At 31.0% G+C, this 23325-nt stretch overlaps 1 non-coding gene across 1 annotated transcript; it reads left to right on the top strand.

The window, feature by feature from the left end:
- Window positions 1–16477: 16477 nt before the first annotated feature.
- Window positions 16478–16584, top strand: LOC133813621 (small nucleolar RNA R71). Its single transcript, XR_009884629.1, has one exon. It is a non-coding gene; the product is annotated as a small nucleolar RNA R71 (small nucleolar RNA).
- Window positions 16585–23325: the final 6741 nt, after the last annotated feature.

The raw sequence follows: 23325 nt of genomic DNA, 5'->3' as shown, positions 1-23325 counted from the left end.
GGTTATGGATTGCAGCAGATTATGCAGAAGTTAAGGAGGCTCAAAACTGTTTTGTATCAGTTTAATAAGTTGCAAGTAGGAGATGTTGTCCAGTAATATGCTGTTGCTAAACAGAAGTATGAGCAGTCCCAGCTCTTGTTGCAGCAGAATCCATCTTCGAGTGTGCTGCACCAGGATGAGAAAGAGGCGTATATTGATTATGATAGAAAGTCTAGAATGTATGAGAGTTTCCTTCATCAAAAGAGCAAAATTAATTGGCTTCGATTTGGTGATGAGAACACTGCTTACTTTCATGCTAGTCTTAAGCAGAGGAAGATTAGGAACCGAATCACTTCTTATATGAATGATGAGGGTCAGATTGTTGAGGCTTATGCAGAATTTGTTGCTCATTTTTACAACCATTTCAAAGGCTTTCTTGGCAAGTCTAGTACAACAACCAGTCGGGTTGATCAGGAGTGTTTTCAGCAGGGGCCAGTCTTGACTTTGGAGCAACAAATTGACTTGATTCAACCTTTTACTAAGAAGGATGTTAAGAGGTCGTTATTTAGTATCCCATCTATTAAGAGCCCTGGTCTTAATGGTTTTGGCTCAGGTTTCTACAAAGCTCTTTGGAAAGATATAGGGGAAGAAATCTCTGAGGCGATTCTGATGTTTTTTTAGCGTGGTGAGATACCTTCTGAGATGAATGGGACAATTTTATCTCTCATTCCTAAGGTAGATTCTACAGCTACAGCTGCTGATTATAGACCTATAGCCTGCTGTAATACTCTTTATAAATGTATTTCTAAGATGCTTTGTTATCGGTTGGCTAAAATACTTCCTTTGATTATCCATCAAAACCAAGGAGCCTTTATAAAGAATAGACTGCTTGCTCATAATATTTTAATTCTTCAAGATTTACTTCATGGCTATACTAGGAAGAATATTTCTCCCCAATGCTTGATAAAAATAGATCTTAGTAAGGCCTATGATTCTATTGATTGGATTTTTTTGGAGGATATTATGACAGCTTTTTGTTTTCCTAGACGGTTTATTCAGTGGATAATGATATGTTTGACAGGTACATCTTATACCCTCTTGTTGAATGGGAGATTACAAGGAAGCTTTGAAGGGAGGAAAGGTTTAAGACAAGGAGACCCAATTTCTCCTCTGCTATTTGTGCTGGTCATGGAGTATTTAACTAGGCTTCTTAAGCATGTTTCTCAACATAGAGAGTTCAGATTTCATCCCATGTGTAAGCATTTGTAGCTTGTTAATCTTTGTTTTGCAGATGATCTGATTTTGTTTTGTAAGGGGAATATTAGATCGATTCAGCTTTTATTTGATGGTTTTTCTAAATTCAGTTAGTGTTCTGGGCTGTCTGCTAATCTGAATAAATCTCAAATGTTCTTTGGTGGTGTGTCAACTGAAGTGAAGAATAATATTATGAGTTCCTGTTGCTCTTGTTGAAGGGACTTTTCCCATGAAGTATATGGGGGTTTCGCTGAGACCTACGAGATGACAGGCAACTGATTGTGGTGACTTTATTAAGAAGATTCAGGCTAGGCTCCATGTTTGGGTGAGTAGACACTTGTCTTTTGCCGGGAGAACTCAACTGATTTTCTCTGTTTTACTGGGTATTCGAACTTACTGGATGAGTATTTTTATGCTGCCTCATAGTGTCATTCAAGAAATTGATAGGTTGTGTCGTAACTTTTTATGGGGATCCAAAGGCAATCGCAGCAAGTTCCATTGTTCTTCTTGGACTCAGGTTTGTCTTCCTAAATCTTTGGGTGGTTTAGGTTTTAAGGAGGGTCCCAAATGGAACAAAGTTTTATTGGCCAAATTTATTTGGGCTTTGTCTTCTAAGAAAGATGTGTTGTGGGTGAAGTGGATTGATGAGATTTATCTTAAAGGTCATTCTTTCTGGACTTATAAACTGAAATCTGATGTTAGTCGGTATCGGCGTAAATTATGCTATCTGAGAGAAATGTTTTCTGAAGAGGATTTGGTAGCTTCGTCTGTGAATGGTAAGCTGAATCTGAAGGCTCTATATAGTAGTTGGTTTCAGAGGGTCCCGATTTCATTTTCTAAGGCAGTGTGGTGTAGGCTTACTGTCCCAAAGCATCGATTTATTCTTTGGCAATCAGTTCTTGGTCATTTGCTGACTAGAGATAATTTGTTGTAGTGCCAGATTTCTGTTGACTCTAGTCTGTGTCCAGTTTGTGAGAGAGATGAGGAAACTCATATGCATTTGTTCTTCGATTGTACCTTTTCTCAACAGGTTTAGGAGTTGACTAAAATTTGGTTAGGTCCTGGTATATGGCCTAAGCAGTTTAACAATTGGAAGAAGTGGTTAGAAGGGAAGCCTAAAAATATCATGCATCGCATTGTTGTAGCTTCCTTGGCAGCTGCTGTCTACTCTATATGGTGTAATAGAAACTCCTGTATTTTTGTTCATTGCTCCTTCACTCCTCAACGATTAGATAGTATGATTAAGTTGAGTTTGAAAGCTAGATTACTTGGTAGTTTGAGTCAAAAAGTTCTGGACAAGAATAGGTCTCTTGCTGAGTTTGTTCGGAAGATGTAAGCTGGAGTTTTAGTTGCTATGTTTTTTAGTAAGTTGTTGTAATCTTGTTTTGGATGCAATATATTCTTTTTCCTGATAAAATATATATATATATATATATATTTGAACATGTTGGAACTTTTTTGTAAAATGAATTGTTAAAAGATAACTAGGGAAGTCTCCTTTAATTGGAGTCCCACATTACTTAGGCTAGTCTTGGGGATGCCCAAAGACATATGTAGTTGTGTGCACAAGGGAGGAGACATATGTAGGCTTTGGTGAAGTGTTTCTGACAAAATATTTCATAAATAAATATTTTTATTTAATTAATTTATTTAATAAAAATTGACACAATTTATACTATGAGTTCTTTTAGCAATGAAACGGTATTTAGACGGATGTTCTTCAGTGCAGACAAATAAGGTGGTTGATAAAATGTCATGCAAGATTTGGACAGACCTGCAAAAGCCTTGCGTGACTCATTTCAACAAATTCGTTTGATAATATTTTTTTTTTTAATTATGCAGCAACAAAACACCATACAATTAATGTATAACATAACATGTATGACTTGTTTAATAATTAATGTATTCAATTATTACATGTTAGACAAGATTGCTATATAACTATTTTAATAAAACATCACAAATTAAGGCGGCATTATAAGTAAAATAATATATATTTAAATTGCTAAAATGTTAATAAATTTGTCATATTTGTGTGTTGTGTCATGGTAGTCTTAACATGGAGCTATTTTCAAATATAATTCAAATTAGATGTGATTCAAATTTACGTATATATATATATATAAATTTATTTATTTTTATTTATATATATATATTTGTATTGTCAAAACATGAACAAGTCATTGGTTGATTATCTGTATAGCATAATAGAGTGGCTGAATTTGTTTAGTCGCTTGATTAAACAGCTTTCCTTTATGCAAAATCAAATCATATTCAATATTCCGTATCTAAAACTCTCTTCTTATTATTTTTTTTAAAAAAATAAAATTTTATAAAAGAGGTTGCGGCTCACGCTTCTTAAAAAATAATTTGAAAAACTTACGTAATTTAATTTTATGTATACAAACATGTATTTATTCATGAAATGCACGTTTGTACTCTGAACTCTAGTGTTGATATTTTTAAATAAATAAATTAAATAGATATTATAAAATTTTATGTGGTTAGTGATTCAACATTTGGGTGGCTTCAATAAGAACCGTTCTTTACTTTCTAAGAAGCAACGTGGATTAAGCTACTTAACAACCGTGTTCCCAATTGCCATAAAAAAAACGCCAAGTAATAATTATATGTAATATTTTATTTCATAAATAATTATCGTAATTATAAAAGAAGAAGTGGTTATATATTAAATATTAGAGTAAATGGCTGCAAAAATATATAATATTTTTAAAAAGTTGTACTTTTATACTCAATTTTTTTTTTTGATAAATATATTCAATGTTTTCAAAATATTACATTTTTTTATCTAAATTTTTTTTTTCAGTAAATATACTCAATATTTTTAAAATATTACACTTTTATACCCATTTTTTATTATTTTGATAAATAATAAGAAAGTGTTAGAAAAATATAGGATTTTAATTATTTTTTAAATTTTAAATTATTTTTTCTTTCTTATTCTTTCTCAAAATAACTATTTTAAATTAAAAATTAATAAATGTTTTATTAAAATTATTTTAAATAATGAAAAACTTATATATTTTCATCAATTTAAAATATAAGTTTTTTTAAAAAAAAAGGGTAAAAGAAAAATATAAGTTTAATTATTTTTTATTAATTTTACTAATTTTAATTTTTTTTATTATTTTGAAAGTGAAAATAATTTAAAATTTAAAAAAAAAGGTAAAATTTTATATTTTTCATTCATTTTCTTATTATTTCTCAAAATAATTTTAAAAAATAAGTATAAAAGTGCAATATTTTAAATATTAAGTATATTTATTTCCAAAAAAAATTTGTGTATAAAAATGTAATATTTTAAAGATATTAAGTATATTTACCATAAAAAAACATTAAATATAAAAGTGTAATATTTTAAAAATATTAAGTTACTCTAAATATTAATGCTCGAAATGGTAGTCAAAGTCAAGAGAGTATAAGTATCAAGATTTTTCTACAATAGTGTGGATGGTTTTGTTACTTTATTTTACATTATTATGTCCTATTGTTATTTTGTCAATTTTGATGATGGGAAGGTTGTAATTATCATTATTATTCTTGTTGTTATTGTGCTACGTACGTTGTTTGAGAGAATACCACTCAATTTATTATTATTATTATTATTATTATTATTATTATTATTATTTCGCGATAGTAAAATAACAAATAAATATATTAGTGAAAGAATATATTAATATTATTTTACAAAATTAACACTTTATAAAAAAAGAATTTAGAATTTTAAACTAAGAAGTTTGATAAATATATGCAAAAAAAAATTGTTAGCGAAAAAAAAGGAAATCTACACTTTATTTTTATTTTATTTTTTGCATTTAAGATTTTACTCAAATTTTAAATAAGACTATATGCTTATGAGTATTTGTATTTTGGTTTTGAGTGGGGTGAATTCTTTATAATTAAAGATAGAGAAGTTTACATAAATATGGGAAAAATATATAGTTTCTAAATTTATGGGAAAAAAAATAATTGTACAAAATATGGTAAGTTTTGGAAAAAAAGTTTAAAATATGGTAAATAAATTACCATATCTTATTTTCTCTTCTCTCTTCACGATCTCTCTCTCTTCATCTCATTTCTTTCTTTCTCCTCCCCATTTCTTCCTCATTTCTTATTTTCTTCCTCACGATCTCTCCTCAGATTTCTTCCGGCGATGCTACCTCCGCCGCTGCCTCCGACGACGAACTGATTTTCTTCTTCTTCTTCTTTCTTTCTTCTTTTTCTTCTTCTTCTTTCTTTCTTCTTCTTCTTCTTCTTCTTCTTCTTATTCGGTCTTTCTTATTCTTCTTTTTCTTTCTTCAAATCTAGTTTTATTCTTTTTCTTCTTTTTCACATCTGATTTTGAACTTCATATTTGATTTTTCTGGGTTTTTTTTTTCTAAATCTGTTTAAGTAACCAGGTACTTGACTTCATATTTGATTTTTTCTGGGTTTTTTTTTTCCTGAATCTGTTTAAGTAACCAGGTACTTGACTTCATATTTGATTTTTCTAGGTTTTTTTTTCTTTCTAAATCTGTTTAAGTAACCAAGTACTTGACTTCATATTTGATTTTTTTGGGTTTTTTTTTCTTTCTAAATCTGTTTAAGTAACCAGGTACTTAACTTCATATTTGATTTGATTTAAGAATTGTACTTAAGAAAAGTTGACTGCTATTATTTAGTGTAGACTAGGGTAGTATAAGAAGCTAGGTAGTTGAATATTTTAGGGTACTTTTAACATATGAAAGCTTAGGTTAGCTGATTAGTTTTTTTGGTTGAAAATGGCAAAAGTTGTCAAAAGGTTCTTCTCTGTGATGTTTAGATCAATTGGATATAGGTTTAGCAGCCAAACGTTCATCAAATAAGGTTCTAACATAAATATTTATGTGTTTATTAATTATTTAAAGAACTAGAACTAGAACGTTTGCTCAAAAAATGTATCGATAGGTTTACAAAATTTATTTAGAATACAAGTACAAGTACAAGAAATAAAAAAACAAGCAAACAAAACTTTTGATTTTTCTGGGTTTTTTTTTTCCAAATCTGTTTAAGTAACCAGGTACCATGACGCCTAAATCATTTTATTCATATCAGATTTTTTTAAACCTAGGTGTAACCAGTTACAATAGCGATTAATTTAGATTCTTTTGTTTATATTTGATTTTGTTTTGACACTTGACTATGCAACCAGGCACCATAGCAATTGATTATTTTTTTTAGATTTGATTTTTTTTTCAAACCTCGCTGTAACCAGTTACGATTATCAATTTAGATTTTTTAGTAATGTGGCAGTAACCGGTTACTACTATCAATTTTAACTGTCGTGGCAAGTACTCGAGTGAATTGTAACTGGTTACTGACAGATTTGGAAGAAAAAAAAAACAGATCAGAATACATCCAGTAAAGAAGAAGAAGGTAACCGGTTACCCCTATTAAAATAACTGATTGATAACTAGTTATTGAGCCAAACCTAAAAAAAAAACTCAGTACGGCATTTCTAAACCCTTAACCCAGTGCCCGAAGAAGAAGAAGGCAGCGATGGTGAATCAGTACGGCATCAAATTTTCCATCCACCTCATTACCTCCCACTTCGGCAATCTCGTCACAGTAAGTTTTTTCTTCTAAGTCGTTATAAGATTTTATATGCTTTTTTTAGCATGGATGTAATTTTGTTCATGCATATGTGTGCAGAAGGTTTGTGAAAATCTTCTAAGAAAAGGGCCCTTAACACTCCAATCTTTAATCCGTTCCACGGAGCTGACTCCTCTACAAGTTAAAAACTCTCTCCTCATTCTCATTCAACACAACTGTATTCAAGTTTTCTCTAGTGAACAGATCGGTATTCTAATTTTATTTTTTAGTTGTGAATTTTTCTGGGTTTTTATTAATCTTGTAATTATTGGTTTTTGTTAAGAAGACGCTATTGGTTTAGTTAATATTATTTTCAGTTTTTATTAACCAATTTAGTAAAGGGAATGGTGAATCATATATAATTTTTATGTTTTTATAGTGTCTTCTTATAATGTTTTGCTGAATTTTTTATAGTGTCTTCTTATACTATTAAAGCAATGGTGTCTAGTCTGATTGAATATTGATTGCTGTGTGGTTGAAATTTAGCTGAGAATAGAAAGAAAAAAAAAAACAAAAGTAATGATTACCCCCAATAAATTTATAATTATATATGTTTTATATTATATTTGAAGAATATGTGTGTCGTTAGTTTCTGTTTCATTTTTTTGTTCCATTGGTCTTTCAAATAATTGTGCCACAAGTATGCAACTGAGTCGAAAGAAATAATAAAAATTAACACAAATAAATTAAAATAATAAAAAATAGGTACCAAAAAAAGTATAAAAGATATAATATGGTCTACAAATAAAGTTTTACAAATATATGGGAAAAAAACTCCCATAAAAATGTAAATAAAAAAAATATACCATAAAAAACTTTAAAAAAAAAAAACTGCCATATTTTTCAAAGTTTATAAAAAAATTTCATATTTGATGTAATTTCCTCTTAAAGATACGAGGCCTGAGCCTTCCGGTTTATTGCTATATAAAAGCTTTCCAACCAAGCCGAGATGTTCGCCTAATAATAAGTGGATAATTATTTGATACTATTAAATAAAAGAGACAATTGTTTTAAAAACTTTAGCACAAATATATCTAAGTTTTACGTTATTTAAAAATTTAATTAATGAGAAAAAAATATTTGATAATCAAATTCTTAAGTTCTACAAACACTAACAATTTAATTTTTATTGTTTTTATTTTAAAAAAACCTATTATTATTTTTGACAAAATTCTTAGTCTTTTAATTTAATTTTTTCAATCTATATATTTATATAAATGAGAGTTTCAAAAATGTGATGTGACACTTTAAAATCTCTCCAATGCACTTTATCTATTTTTCTAATTTTTTTCATATTAAACATTTTCTTTTCTTCTTTTAATGATGTACATACAGAGTTTGCTTTCTCTTCTCTTTATTACTTATATACTTAATATGAGATGTTTGTTTTATTGACTATTTAGATACAAGTATTATTTCTTCTTATTATTATTATTATTATTAGACTTTTCATGTTGCAATCTTTCACTTCTCTACCTATATGTGTGTCTAACGCTCAAATCGTGACAACCACTAAGCGGTGGTTGTAGTATAATCGGGCGGTCGATCCACAAGGAGGTAACCTAAAATCAAAATATCAGTATAAAATAACACAAAAAATTAGTAACAAAAAATAAATAAAAAAATAGAAATTATGAGATAAGTGAAATAAACGTAAGATGTAATCAAGAATTTGATAAATATAAAGGTTTTAAGAATCATCCATATGCTTGTTTAGTTACTTGGTTACTTGATTTACAAAAATACACAAGTAAATAGTTCACATCCCAACATTTACATGGAAAATCTAACATTAAAGTCCATATTCTTTTCTAACAAAAGTCTATTTGAGTTATAAAGTTCTTTACTTTAAAAGCACAATGTTAATCTTATGAAAAATCTAAAAATGACAAAATACATAAGGGCAATAATGCAATAGAAGATTAGACATAAAATTATGTATCAATATTACTTTTACTAATTAGAAGCACATAGAAAGAGCATGACTAATTATATATACTATTGGTACAAGTAAATAAAGATAACAAAATAGAGATAAGGATGAAAGAACATAAATAACTCAAATACATTATATTAAGAATATAGTAAATCAAAGTAACAAAATAACATCACTAGCATATGGAATCATCCATAACCTTCCTAGGAAGATTAGACCATTATGCTCATGATTCTCACAAAATTCTAAGAAGAAAATATGATAAGAAAGTGAGTAGAAATTTTACTGTAGTTTCTTTACTCTAAAAATTACATATGCATGTGAAAGAAAGAGTCCATATTTATAGGGAGAAAAAATGACTAAAAATAAATTAAACAACAAATGGGGGTTACACAATAAATCTGAAATATTAATAATAAAATATGATTTTAGAAAATCAAATCTTATTATTAATATTAACCTAGCTATTTTAGTGAATGGTCAATTTGATCTTTTTCTAAAACACCAAAAAGAGTGAGCTTTGAAGCTCAAAATAGCAATGTGCATGGCCCAAGGTGCATAAAAGGTTGGCTGGAATGACTATTGCAGCTGGAATGACTATTGCAGCTGGAAATTTGACCCATTCCCAGCCAATGGGAGCGCGCCACGTAGGCGCTGGCTGGGGAAGAGAGGAGGCCGAACCGGGTCGCACGCGGGTCGCACGCGAATCGCCAAGCTGGATTTCTGAGAGAGGCTCGTGGGTCGCTAGGTCGGGTGCAGGTCGCACGCGGGTCGCTGGGTGCTGGGCAGCTAGGAAAGGGCTTGGGCGTGGCACGCCACCTAGCGCGCTGAGGGAGGAGGAGAGGGGCTGGGCCTTCGGTTTTGGGCCTTCGGGACTGGGCCAAATTCCTCAAAAATGTCATTCCTTCATTTTCCTTTTCAGATTTAACTATTTATTTGTTCTCTCTTTTTATTAATGTCCAAATGCAAATTATTTCCTAAAAATTAAACATAAATTACATTAAAATTAATATTTTCAATTAAAAAATATTACAATAAATTCATTAAAATATTAATTAAAACTTATTTTATTTTACACTTTAAAACTAATAAATTGACATTTTTGAGCACAAATCACAACCTCCAACTAGCTTATTGCTAATCCCTAGCAATTCAAGCGAAAAATAAAATTATCAAGTTGAATAATCAAGCCAAATCAAGCAAAGTCATCTAAGCATTTTCAAAGTATCAACAAGAAGTCATAAATTACTATCTAAGCTACTTCAGTTGCGATTTTATGAGTTGTGTGTGTGTGCACCAAACCATTTTCTTTTTATCGCAAGTCATAACACAAATAATATCGAAAAAATCTCAAAAGTAGAAAGGTCTCAACTCTAAATTCCTCACGAGCATTGAAAGTATTTTTATGGGAGGAATCACACTCTTGGAGTTTGAAATGTAACAGTTTACGCTCAAATGAGAAAATATAAACTTTTTAGGACAAGCAATTTGAACAAATATTGATCACAAGATAGGCATATCAACTTATTGGAATTCAAATAACAAACAACCTTTGTGATTTACATGAGAAAGCTCAAAATGACAACTAACTAGAAATGATAAATAAGAAAAGTAATTATAATGATAATCATTTTTTTTTATACAATTACACAAAATAATAGAAATATTTCTTTTTTTTTCTTTTCAATAACTACAAAATAATAGAAGAAAGTGGTGCTCTTGTTCTCTTTTTTTAATTTTTTTCATTTATTATTTTTTTCTTCTTTTTTTAATTTTTTTTCATCATTCTTTTCCCTTATTATTTCTTTTTTTCATTATTTTTTTTTACAAGAGACAATACAAAAATAAAAATGAAATTACAAATAAAAAACAATAAATAGAACACAAATTTAGACTTTATTACAAAGACTCATTCTTATATGAAAAACATCCATCTAGTAAATGTCATGTTTTAAATTCCAAAGATGTGACTTTACCAATTCAAATGATTAATAAAAGTTCAAAAAGTTGTTTTCTCAACTCTCACAACTCACCAAGAAATGAAAAACTTTAAACTTGAAATTTCTCTCAACTATTCGTGTTAACAACCAATTTATCACATGTTTGGAAAGTGCACAAAAGAACTCTGAAAATCAATTCTTATTAGCTAAACATAGTAAGAACTGACTCAAACCAACAAGTTATACTCATGCTTGGATAATTTTGAGAAAATTTGACTTAAAAATTTAACAAGACAATAATGTTTTCCAAATGAATGCTAATGACACAACAATAATATTTTCCAAATGAAAGTTAATGCATGCTCACCACCCCCAACCAAAAATCAGACAGTGTCCTCAATGTCAAAATAAATAATCAATGAAAAAGGAAAGGAAAGAGAACACCTGGATGATGACCATGTCCATGAGGCGAGAGCGAAAATAGCTTGGTAACAATACCCCAAAACAAAATACAAAAACGAAAAGCATACAAAAATAAAAGAAAGACAGAAAAATAAAGATAATGAAAAATAAAAATAAAAAGAACAACAACAAACCATTCAAAACTTCAGAGTGTATAAATTGGGTCCTTAAGAATGACCTCTTCAACATGACTCACACTCTCAATGTAATGTTTCAGTCTTTGTCCATTAACTCGAAAAGTTCTCTCATCGGTTGGGTCCTCGACCTCAACAAAACCGTTGGGAAATACTTGCTTCACTACAAATGGACCAGTCCATCGCAATCGCAGTTTACCGAGGTGTAAGTGCAAGCGAGAATCATACAGATGCACATTCTAATTTGGCTCAAAGTGTTTTCGCAGGATTTGTTTATCGTGAACGGTTTTCAATTTTTCTTTATAAATCATGGAATTGTCATATGCATCGTTTCTCAACTCCTCAATTTCGGACAACTGAAGTTTGCGATTGATACATGCAGCATTCAGATCAAAGTTTAGGGATTTGATAGCCCAATACGCTTTATGCTCGATCTCAACAGGTAAATGACAGGCTTTTCCAAAGACAAATCAATAGGGAGACATCCCAAGAGGGGATTTGAAAGCAGTGCGGTATGCCCAAAGAGCGTCTAGAAGACATGTAGACCAATCTTTGCGGTCGGGATTTACCGTCTTTTCCAGAATGTGTTTTATCTCCCTATTGGCTAACTCAGCTTGACCATTAGTCTGTGGATGATAGGCATTTGCAACTTTATGAATTACACCGTACTTGCGCATAAGAGCTTCAAAAGATCTGTTGCAAAAGTGAGTGCCTTGATCACTGATGATAGCACGAGGAGTACTGAACCTTGATAACACATTTTCTTTCAAGAATTTGACAACTGTAGCGTTATCATTGGTTCGACATGGTACAGCCTCGGCCCATTTGGAAATATAATCCACAGCAAGAAGAATGTAAAGGTAGCCAAAAGAATGTGGAAATGGTCCCATAAAGTCTATCCCCCAACAATCAAATATTTCGATAACAAGAATTGGGTTCAAGTGCATCATGTGCCGACGAGATAAGGAACCTAACTTTTGGCACCATATACAAGAACGACAGAAATCATTGGTGTCTTTGAACAAAGTGGGCCAGTAAAGACCGCATTGTAAAATCTTTGCAGCGGTTTTCTTCACAAAAAAGCGATCACCACAAGAATCATTGTGGCAAAAATTTAGCACACTAGACACCTCATCGTTTTGGATGCATCTTCGCATGATTTGGTCGAGGCAATACTTGAATAAGTATGGGCCATCCCAAAAGAAATTACGCACCTCAACCAGAAATTTGTGTTTGTCTTGTGAACTCCATTCAGATGGGAGTTCACCTGTTACTAAGTAGTTTACAATGTGAGCATACCATGGTAACTTAGCAACAGAAAGCAATTATTCATCGGGGAAATCATCATGAATAGGTGGACCATCAGCGGGATCGCTGAATTCAAGTCGGGACAAGTGGTCCGTGATGACATTTTCAACACCTTTCTTGTCTTTAATCGTTATATCAAATTCTTGCAGGAGAAGGATCCACCGTATTAATCGCGCCTTAGCATCCTTTTTGGAAAGAAGATACTTAAGGGTGGAGTGGTCTGTGAAGATTGTAATAGGTGATCCAATTAAATAATATCAGAATTTGTCAAGGGCAAAGACAACAGCAAGCAACTCTTTTTCAATAGTAGAATAGTTTATTTGAGCACTATTGAGAGTTCAGCTTGCATAATAGACAACAAAGGGTTTCCCCTCCCTTCGTTGTCCTAGCACTGTAACGCCCCATGTCACTATGGCTGCTTCCAAGAATGACGACTAGCCCTGCAAACCAACACGAGTCTTTCCAGTGTGCTTTGTCCTCACTCGCACACTTCCTGGAAAAACTTCCCAGGAGGTCACCCATCCTTAGATTACTCCAGGTCAAGCACGCTTAACTTTGGAGTTCTCAAGTGATGGGCTACCGAAAAGAAGATGCATCTTGTTGATATAGGTAGTACCCATCAATCCATTTAAGCCCTCTTCAACTGTGTAGTCCCATACCTACACAGTCTTAGAATCATCACACTTGACCTTCCCCAGGCGGTGTGGGATTGCACAGCTTTACCCGGTCTTTCCCTTACGGATCACGGAATTCTGACTGTCACAAGCACAGCTCCCACAGCAAAGTTGTTGGCGTCACACATGATCTCGAAAGGAAGGCTCCAATCAGGTGACTCAATGATGGGAGCGGAAGTGAGTGAATTGACAAGCGTTCGGAATGATTCCTCACACTTAGGTGTCCACTCAAAGGTAACATCTTTGGCTAGGAGGTTGCTCAGCGAACGAGCAATCATTGAAAATTTTTGTATGAACCTCCTATAGAAACCAGCATGACCAAGGAATGATCTAACGTCTTTGACAGTCTTAGGAGTAGGCAGGTTGGAGATAAGGTCGACTTTGGATTGATCAACCTCAATTCCTCTTTCAGGAACAATGTGGCCTAAGACTATGCCAAAAGATACCATGAAGTGGCATTTCTCCCAATTGAGCACAAGTCCTTTCTCAATGCATCGTTTTAAAACAGCTTCAAGATGAAGAAGACATGTGTCAAAGGAGTTTCCAAAAACGATTAGGTCATCCATGAATACTTCCATTGATTTTTCAATCACGTCACTAAAGATGCTCATCATGCATCTTTGGAAAGTAGCTGGTGCATTACACAAGCCAAATGACATACGCCGGAAAGCAAAAGTGCCAAAGGGACAAGTGAAAGTGGTCTTATCTTGATCCTCTAATGCAATCTCAATTTGATAATAGCTAGAATAGCCATCAAGAAAGCAATAGATAGGATAACCAGCTACACATTCAAGGATTTGATCAATGAATGGGAGTGGACAATGATCTTTGCGGGAGGCGGCATTTAATTTTCTATAATCAATGCACATGTGCCACCCCGTCACCGTTTTTGTGGGGACAAGGACCCTTTTTTCGTTTTGGATAACGGTGACACTAGATTTCTTGGGCACGACTTGAGTAGGACTGACCCATTTGCTATAAGCTATTGGGTAAATAATACCAGCGTCTAGCAATTTTAAAACTTCATTTTTTACAACTTCATTCATTGTGGGGTTCAATCGCCTTTGAGGGTCTCTTCGAGGGATAGCCTCGTCCTCCAGATTGATTCGATGGGAGCAAATTAAAGGGCTAATACCTTTGATATCAGCAAGTGTCCAACCTATCACAGATTTATGCGTTCGCAGTAGCTCGAGTAACTGCAATTCTTGAGAATTTTGAAGGTTGGATGAGATGATAACTGGAAAGGTTTCACTGTCTCCCAAGAAGGCATGTTTCAAACCCTTGGGAAGTTGGGTCAATTGAACAATTGGAACCTCTTCGGCTGAAGTCTTTGGCTGTGACCTCTCATGAGGTAGCTCTTCAAAGCGAGGTTGCCAAAACTGAGTCCTTCTATGGCGTGAGTCTATGCGATCTGATATTGCAAGAGTAGACTCAATAGAACTGGGACTTTCGTTGTCATGCAGAAGGAGGAGTTCATCAAGTTTATCAAAGTTTCTTCGCAATTGAACCTCCTCGGGCATTATAGTGTCAATCATGAATGTTTGATAGCATTCATCATCTTCTCAGGTTTGTTTCCCGATGTGGAAGATATTGACTTCAAGAGTCATGTTTCCAAACGATATCTTCCTTAGACCATTCCAACAATTGATCAAAGCATTTGCTGTAGCAAGGAATGATCTTCCGAGGATAATAGGAATTTTAGACTCCATGTTTACCACAGATTGGGTATCAAGAATAAGAAAGTCCACGGGGTAATAGAATTTTTCAATTTGAACTAAAACATCCTCAACAATACCCCTAGGCTTTTTGGTGGAGCGGTCGGCAAGCTGTAGCACAACAGATGTTGGCTTCATTTCTCCAAGACCGAGTTGTGAGTATACAAAGTAAGGCATGAGGTTTACACTCGCACCAAGATCAAGTAAGGCTTGGCTGACTTCATGGGTTCCAATTTGGCAAGAAATGGTGGGACAACCAGGATCTTTGTAATTTGGCGGTGCCTTTTGTTCAATCACCGCACTCACTTGCTAGGTCAAGAAAGCAGCCTCTTGACATGGTGCTTCCTTTTTGCAGTGCATAGGTCCTTGATGATTTTGGCATAATTCGGCACTTGTTTTATGATGTGAAGCAAAGGAAGATTAATCTTCACTTGTGTCAAGTGCTCAAGGATTTCAGCTCGGTTATCAGGTTGTTTCCCAGCAGGTTTCAAAGCCTGTGGAAATGGTACTTTTGGAAAGGCATTGAGTGGTGGATTTTCTGGAGTAACTTTTGGAATACTGGGAGAGTTGGATTTTATGGGTGGGTCTTGCAAAGTCTTACCGCTTCTAGTCGTGATGGCATTTACTTCCTTGACATTTTAATCATTAGAATTTGAAGATTGGGCCATGTATTGGCCTTGTACATTGAATTTTGGTTGGGAAGGAAGTTTTCCTTTTTCAGGAATGGCCAAGGATTCAGTCAATTTTGAGAATTGACATTTCATTTCCTTGATTTCTTCCATCATTTGGCAATTCAGTTTGGATTGTTCCTCCATGAATGCATGAAGAGTATTCTCGAGAGAACTTCGTTGTGGATGAGCATTGTATTGAGGTGCAGAATGCCTTTGATGGTTGAACTTGTTGCTCATTTCCCCATTGGCCTCCAAACGATTAAGCTTGGTTGGAATCTCTCCAACTGAAATTTGGGTGGTTTCTCCAACCAGGGTTGTACATATGGGAGAATGGCTTGTTATATGCCCCTAAGGCATTGCATTGCTCCTCATAAACCCCCCTCATTTCATTAAAAGCTAAGCAGTCCTTAGCTAAATGCTTCGTCCCTCCACAAACAAAGCAAGGTTCTTGCGGTTCCGCTTAAGCGATCATGTGTGGTTTTTGGCCATTTTTCATCATTAAGACCTCAAACTGTTTTTTCAAGGCTTCGAGTTAGGCCTTAACATTATCCTCGTCTCGAAGTTGATAGATCCCAGATGGTTTGTGTCGGTTGGTGCTATCAGTAGCACTTGGACCAATCCAAGTGTGAGACTTTTTTGCGGTTTCTTCGAGATTTTCAAGAACATCGTCTGGCTCTTTTACGAGGAATTCACCATTGCATAGCATTTCTACAAAATGGCGCTCACGACTCGTAAGGCCTTCATAGAAGTAACTGACCAAACACCAGTTCTCATAGCCATGGTGTGGGCACTGATTCAATAGATCTTTGAATCTTTCTCAGACTTAATAGAACGTTTCATTATCTTTTTGGGAAAATATGGAAATCTGTCATTTTAGACTGTTGGTATTATGGTTGGGGAAGTGTTTCAGAAAGAAAGATTTGGTCATTTCCTCCCATGTTCCAATAGACCTAGGTCTCAAAAAGTATAACGAATTTTTGGCTTTGTCCTTCAAGGAAAAAGGGAAGAACTTCAGTCGCACAGAATCGACATTTTCGGCTCGGTTATAGAACGTGGCTACTACCTCCTCGAATTCTCTGATATGCACGTATGGACTTTCATTTTCCATTCCATGAAATGTGGGCAAGAGTTGAATCATGTCAGGTTTAAAGTCTAATGCGGGCATATTAGGAGGGAAGATAATGCATGAAGGCGTGGAAGTGCGAGTATGATGGAGGTAGTCATTGAGAGTTCTTGGTTGGATTTCATCATTGCGAGCCATTGCGAATGGATTATTATCAGCTAAAGTTTGTGGAGAAGCAGGATTGGTGGATGGAGTTCCAGAAGGAGTGGCAGATGAATTGGAAGAAGTGTCACTTGAAGTTTCGTGATGATTCATCAACTCTCGGAAATCTGAATTAGATTTATTTTATGTCTTTATTTATTTATTTATTTTTTGTTAAACTTGTTCCCAGGTAGATTTGGAGGTTTTCGGGTGATCTCCAACGTCTTACTAGAACTCCCCGAGGTTACTTAGTAAGTATGGTGGATCACAAGTTAACATTTTCGACCAACATCCTTTAAACAGATTGGAATTGCTTATTTTGACAGAACAAACTTGGTTTTCTTATAGTAATAAGTTCAACAATGTAATAGTGCAAAGGTATATGCTCGAAATGTTCACAGGCCGATTGGGAAGGTTGCCAAGGTACCGCTTTTGACCCACACTTTCCTAGATAGAACTTCCCAAGGTTCCCAGGTAAGTGTGGAGGGTAACGCTATCACAAACCTTATTTAACAACCAATCTTTCTATACAGAACAATATTGGTTTCTACCATTTGTAATATTATACAATTGTTCCCAATACTAAGTGTTTTATGATTGAAATTTTATGAAAAATTTTATGTTTTTTCTTTTAAAAAAAAACCTAAATTCTAAGGAAAGCTAATGCAAAGAAAAATAAAAGCCTAAACTAAGCAACAAAATAAATAACACAAAATAAAATAAAGAAAAGATAATTAAAGTTAAGATAAAATAACAAGCTTAATCTCTTCTTTTTTTTACAAATATTTATTTAATTAAAATAGCAAAAAGAAAGATAAATGAAATTATAGTTAAAAAGAAAAATATAAGTTTATATATATTTATATAATGTTTTTTTTTATATTTCCGAAAAGTAGAAAAAAAATTGAGAAATAAATATATATATGTTTTTTTTTACGTTTTTTTTATATGTATATTTATATATGTGTAATTTTGTTTTCTTTTGTTTTACCAAAAAAAAAGAAAAGGAAGAAAGAAAAAATATATATAAATAACTATTTTTTTTTATGATTTTTTTTGTTTTTTAATAATAATAATCAAATTAACTAAAAATTAGTAAATAAAAAAAATAAAAATAAAAACTATACTACCACAATATTTACACCAACAAAAATACAAATAAAGTTACTAACATTTTTTGAAGAAATTTCACTAAACCTTTGAAAACTACCTCCTCGGCAACGACGCTAAAATTTGTTTAACGCTCAAATCGTGACAACCACTAAGTGGTGGTTGTAGTATAATCGGGCGGTCGATCCACAAGGAGGTAACCTAAAATCAAAATATTAGTAGAAAATAACACAAAAAATTAATAACAAGAAATAAATAAAAAAATGGAAATGAAAAGATATTTGAGATTTTGGTGTTGTCTTTTTGATGAAATGATAAAATGAGATAAATGAAATAAAGGTAAGATGTAATCAGGAGTTTGAGAAATAGAAATGTTTCAAGAATCATCTATATACTTGTTTAGTTACTTAGTTACTTGATTTACAAAAATACACAAGTAAATAGTTCACATCCCAACATTTACTTGGAAAATCTAACATTAAAGTCCATATTCTTTTCTAACAAAAGTCTATTTGAGTTATAAAGTTCTTTACTTTAAAAGCACAATGTTAATCTTATGAAAAATCTAAAAATGACAAAATACTCAAGGGCAATAATGCAATAGAAGATTAGACATAAAATTGTGTATCAATATTACTTTTACTAATTAGAAGCACATAGAAAGAGCATGACTAATCATATAAACTATTGGTACAAGTAAATAAAGATAACAAAATAGAGATAAGGATGAAAGAACATAAATAACTCAAATACATTATATTAAGAATATAGTAAATCAAAGTAACAAAATAACATCACTAGCATATGGAATCATCCATAACCTTCCTAGGAAGATTAAGCCATTATGCTCATGATTCTCACAAAATTCTAAGAAGAAAATATGAGAATAAAGTGAGTAGAAATTTTGCTATAGTTTATTTACTCTAAAAATTACATATGCATGTGAAAGAAAGAGTCCCTATTCATAGGGAGAAAAAATGACTAAAAAAAAATTAAACAACAAATGGGGGTTACACAATAAATCTGAAATATTAATAATAAAATATGATTTTGAAAATTCAAATCTTATTATTAATATTAACCTAGTTATTTTGGTGAATGGTCAATTTGATCTTTTTCTAAAACACCAAAAAGAGTGAGTTTTAAAGCTCAAAATAGCAATGTGCATGGCCCAAGGTACATAAAAGGTTGGGCTGGAATGACTATTGCAGCTGGAAATTTGACCCATTCCCAGCCAATGGGAGCATGCCACGTAGGCGCTGGCTGAGGAAGAGAGGAGGCCGAACCGGGTCGCACGCGGGTTGCCAGGCTGGATTTCTGAGAGAGGCTCGCGGGTCGCTGGGTCGGGTGCGGGTCGCACGCAGGTTTCTGGGTGCTGGGCAGCTGGGAAGGGGCTTGGGCGTGGCATGTTGTGAGCACGCCACCTAGCGCATTGGGGGAGGAGGAGAGGGGCTGGGCCTTCGGGACTGGGCCAAATTCCTCAAAAATGTCATTCCTTCATTTTCCTTTTCAGATTTAACTATTTCTTTGTTCTCTCTTTTTATTAATGTCCAAATGCAAATTATTTCTTGATAATTAACCATAAATTACATTAAAATTAATATTTTCAATTAAAAAAAATATTACAATAAATTCATGAAATATTAATTAAAACTTAATTTATTTTACACTTTAAAACTAATAAATTGACATTTTTGAGCACTAATCAATGTGTATGCTTGTGTGAGAATATATACAATTAAACTAATTAAAGTGCGACTTCTTAATGGTTATTGGTTTTGTTACCAAGTTGTTGCATAAACATAATTAAGAGTTCATGCATATAGAAATTTTTTCTCAACTTTTCATGTAGAAATTGTTTTAAATCACAATATATTTTCTTAGTTTTTCTCATTTTTTTATTCAATTTTTTCTAAATAATTAAATATTTTTTTCATTTTTTTAAATCTATATCTATATATTTATATAAAGGAGGCAACGACCCAAGAATATAATATGACACTCTAAAATTGCTCCAAAATTTTTTTTCTATTATATCAATTTTTTCTCATTTTTATTTTAATAATAATTATAATAGATTTCAATTAAAAATATCTATATATAATAATCATAAATAACATTTCTATTTATATTTTTAATATTTTGACAAAACATGGGGTCCAAAAGTTAGTTTTTAACAATAAAATGTCCAAGCAGGTAATCGACCATAATACATGTGGTTCAAAAAATCTATTTATGTATTCTTATTTTTAATATTTTGACAAAACACGATATCCACAAGTTAATTTAAAAAAAAAAAAGGTCTAAAGGGTTAATCAGCTAAAATATAAGACTAAAAAATAGTGTGAGCATTTACAGAAAACTTACTTTTCATAAAGATTTTTTTATATTTTGAATAAATATATGGTCTAAAGGTTAATTTTTAAAAATAAAATTGTCAAAAATAGTAATTAGCCAAAATACAGTATTTAAATAATCGATCTATCTATTTATTTATTTTTAACATTTTGATAAAACATGAAGTCTAAAAGTTATTGGCACTTTAATAATTTATAATTTCTCAAAAATCTGTAAGATGATTGTTATACAATAAACACCATCATGAAAAGAAAACTACAATATCTTCATGTTCTTATAAGGAGCATGTTGCACGGATAGATTAAAAAAAATTAACTACCATATAATTTTCTAAAAAAAATTAATATATATTTTTTAATCATTAAAAAAAAGGCAAAGCATAGTTTTGTTTTCTAATTTTGGTATATTCTATGCTGATGTGTAACAAAAAATAAAGGAGCAAATACGTAGAAAAAAAAATAACCAAAATAATTTAATTGATACCATTTTTAATTTTTTTTTTCTTTAAGAATTAAATTTCAGAACACAAAATAATTTAAGGTACATTTATGCTAACAACATTTTTTGATATTATTATTATTAGGGAAAATTACGAAGTGCACTGCATTTGGTAAAAAAAATCTAAATATACGGATATTTAAATAAATTACAAATATACGGTCACTTAAATATAAGTAAATTCTTCACTCTCAATTCTGTCTCCCTCCCCTCCGTGCCGATTTTCGTTGCTTTAGTTAATTGAACAAATTTTTTATATACTACAAATAATATAATAATATAAGTAATAATAATTACAGCTACTACTTTCAATAAAGTAGATTAATTTATTTTTATTTAAAATGAATTTATTTATTAATATTAAAATAAATATTTATATTTATATAAATTATTATAATTTATATACGTTGCAATATATAGTTAATTAAAATTAATATTAATAACTATATTGTTGGATAATCACAATATCATTATTCTTTGAATATTTTTTAAATTATATTTATAAATCTAAATTACAATTATGTTAGTTGAAATTATATAATATTTTTTTAAACGTTAGCTACAAAATAAATTTCTTACTTTCTAGTTTTAAAAAATATTGTTACAAAAATGAATTTTGTTTACTTATAAAGTAGTCTATAATTTTTTTTGTTGACAAAAAGACATGTTTTTCTACTAATTTTTTAATAAACACAAAAATGTTATTATAAATATTTATATAAATTATTATAAATATTAGTTACAAAAATATATTTTCTAATTATAAAACTAGTTTTAGAAACTTTTGTTACAAAAATAAATTTTTTAGTTACAATTTAATCTCTTTTTAAACTAATTTTCTAAATATTAGTTACAAAAATGTAAAAGTTGTTTACCATTTAGTAATAGATGTTTACAAATTTGTAACAAATATTTACAATTGTAACAGATATTTACAAATTTGTAATAGATTTTCATATCTTTTTTAGTTTTTAATGTATTTTTGTAGATTTCCTTTTAATAAAGTCTTTTATAAATAATGAATATATTCAATTTATATTTTTAAGTTGTATAGTATAAATATGATGGTTCCTGTAATTTTTTGGTACAATATGGAAAAATATAATATTTTTATGTAAATTTTGGTTACGATTTCTTAACAATAAATTATTTTCGTAAATGATAGTTACAATAATTTGCTAATATGTATTATGTTGTCTGTAAAAGCATGTTACAAACCTATGTATTATGTTGTCTGTAAAAGCATGTTACAGGTTTGTAACATGTAAATTCATAGTTGTCGTTGTCTGTAAAAGCTTGTTACAGGTTTGTAACATGTAAATTCATCGTTGTCTGTAAAAGCTTGTTACAGGTTTGTAACACGTAAGTTCTTATTTAGCATTTCTCTATCATGTTGTTTAGGGTTGCTCAAGATCCAAACCAGTCCAATTACCCCGAACCAATCCAATAATAAAAAATTGGATATCCAATTACAATTGGATTTGTAATCTTAGCATTTCTCTATCATGATATTTAATGGACTTATGTTGTAAACTTAATATTTAAAGGACTATAATGTGACAATTGTAAAGATTTAAATTGGTATTATTACTACATGGTGTCTAGATTTTTGTATGTTTTTTGTTTTGCTTGTTAATTTCTTTAATATCAAAATTTAGGTTCAAAGATAAAAAAATAAAAATAAATCGACCCAATCCAATTACAAATGGATTGGATTGGATTTGTAGGCCAAAACGGATTTGATTGGATTAGATTTGATGATTTCCAACATCCAACATTTAATTGGATTGGATTGGTTAGTGTTAAAAATGTTGGATCAGATCGGATGATCATTCCTAATGTTGTTTGTAAAGATTTGTTACAAGTTTATTGCTATGGTTGTGTTTGGTAAAATTTTTGTTTTTGAATTTTTTAAACAAAAAAAAAAGAAATATAATTTTATTTTTAAAAAATAAAAATATGTTTGGTAACTATTTTTGTTTTTTGTTTTTAAAAACAAAAAATAATAAACGCGTTTGATCATTTTTATTTTTTTATTTAACAATACGAGGTGTTGATTTGAAAAAAAAAAAGGTCGAAAACGGTTTAAAAAAATTTTGAAAGTCAAAAAATTCTATTTTCAAAATTTAATAAATTTTGATTAAAATTCAAAAAAATAATAAATAAAAATAAAGTTATCAAACACATTTTATGTTTAATTGTCAAATTTTTAATTAATTAAATAAAAAATTATTTTTTTAAGTGTTACCAAACACAACCTATATTTTTAAAAATAATTTTATGATTATGATCTTTCAACAATATGATTTTATCAAGTATAAACGTTGATTATAATTTTGCAAGTGTACAAATAAGTAATTCAAAATTAATTTAAAGATATTAATATATATA

The sequence above is a fragment of the Humulus lupulus genome, chromosome 1 (genome assembly GCF_963169125.1).
Source record: "Humulus lupulus chromosome 1, drHumLupu1.1, whole genome shotgun sequence".
Lineage (NCBI taxonomy): Eukaryota > Viridiplantae > Streptophyta > Magnoliopsida > Rosales > Cannabaceae > Humulus > Humulus lupulus.
Note: the sequence above shows the minus strand (reverse complement) of the source record. Positions and strands in the feature narration are given on the sequence as shown.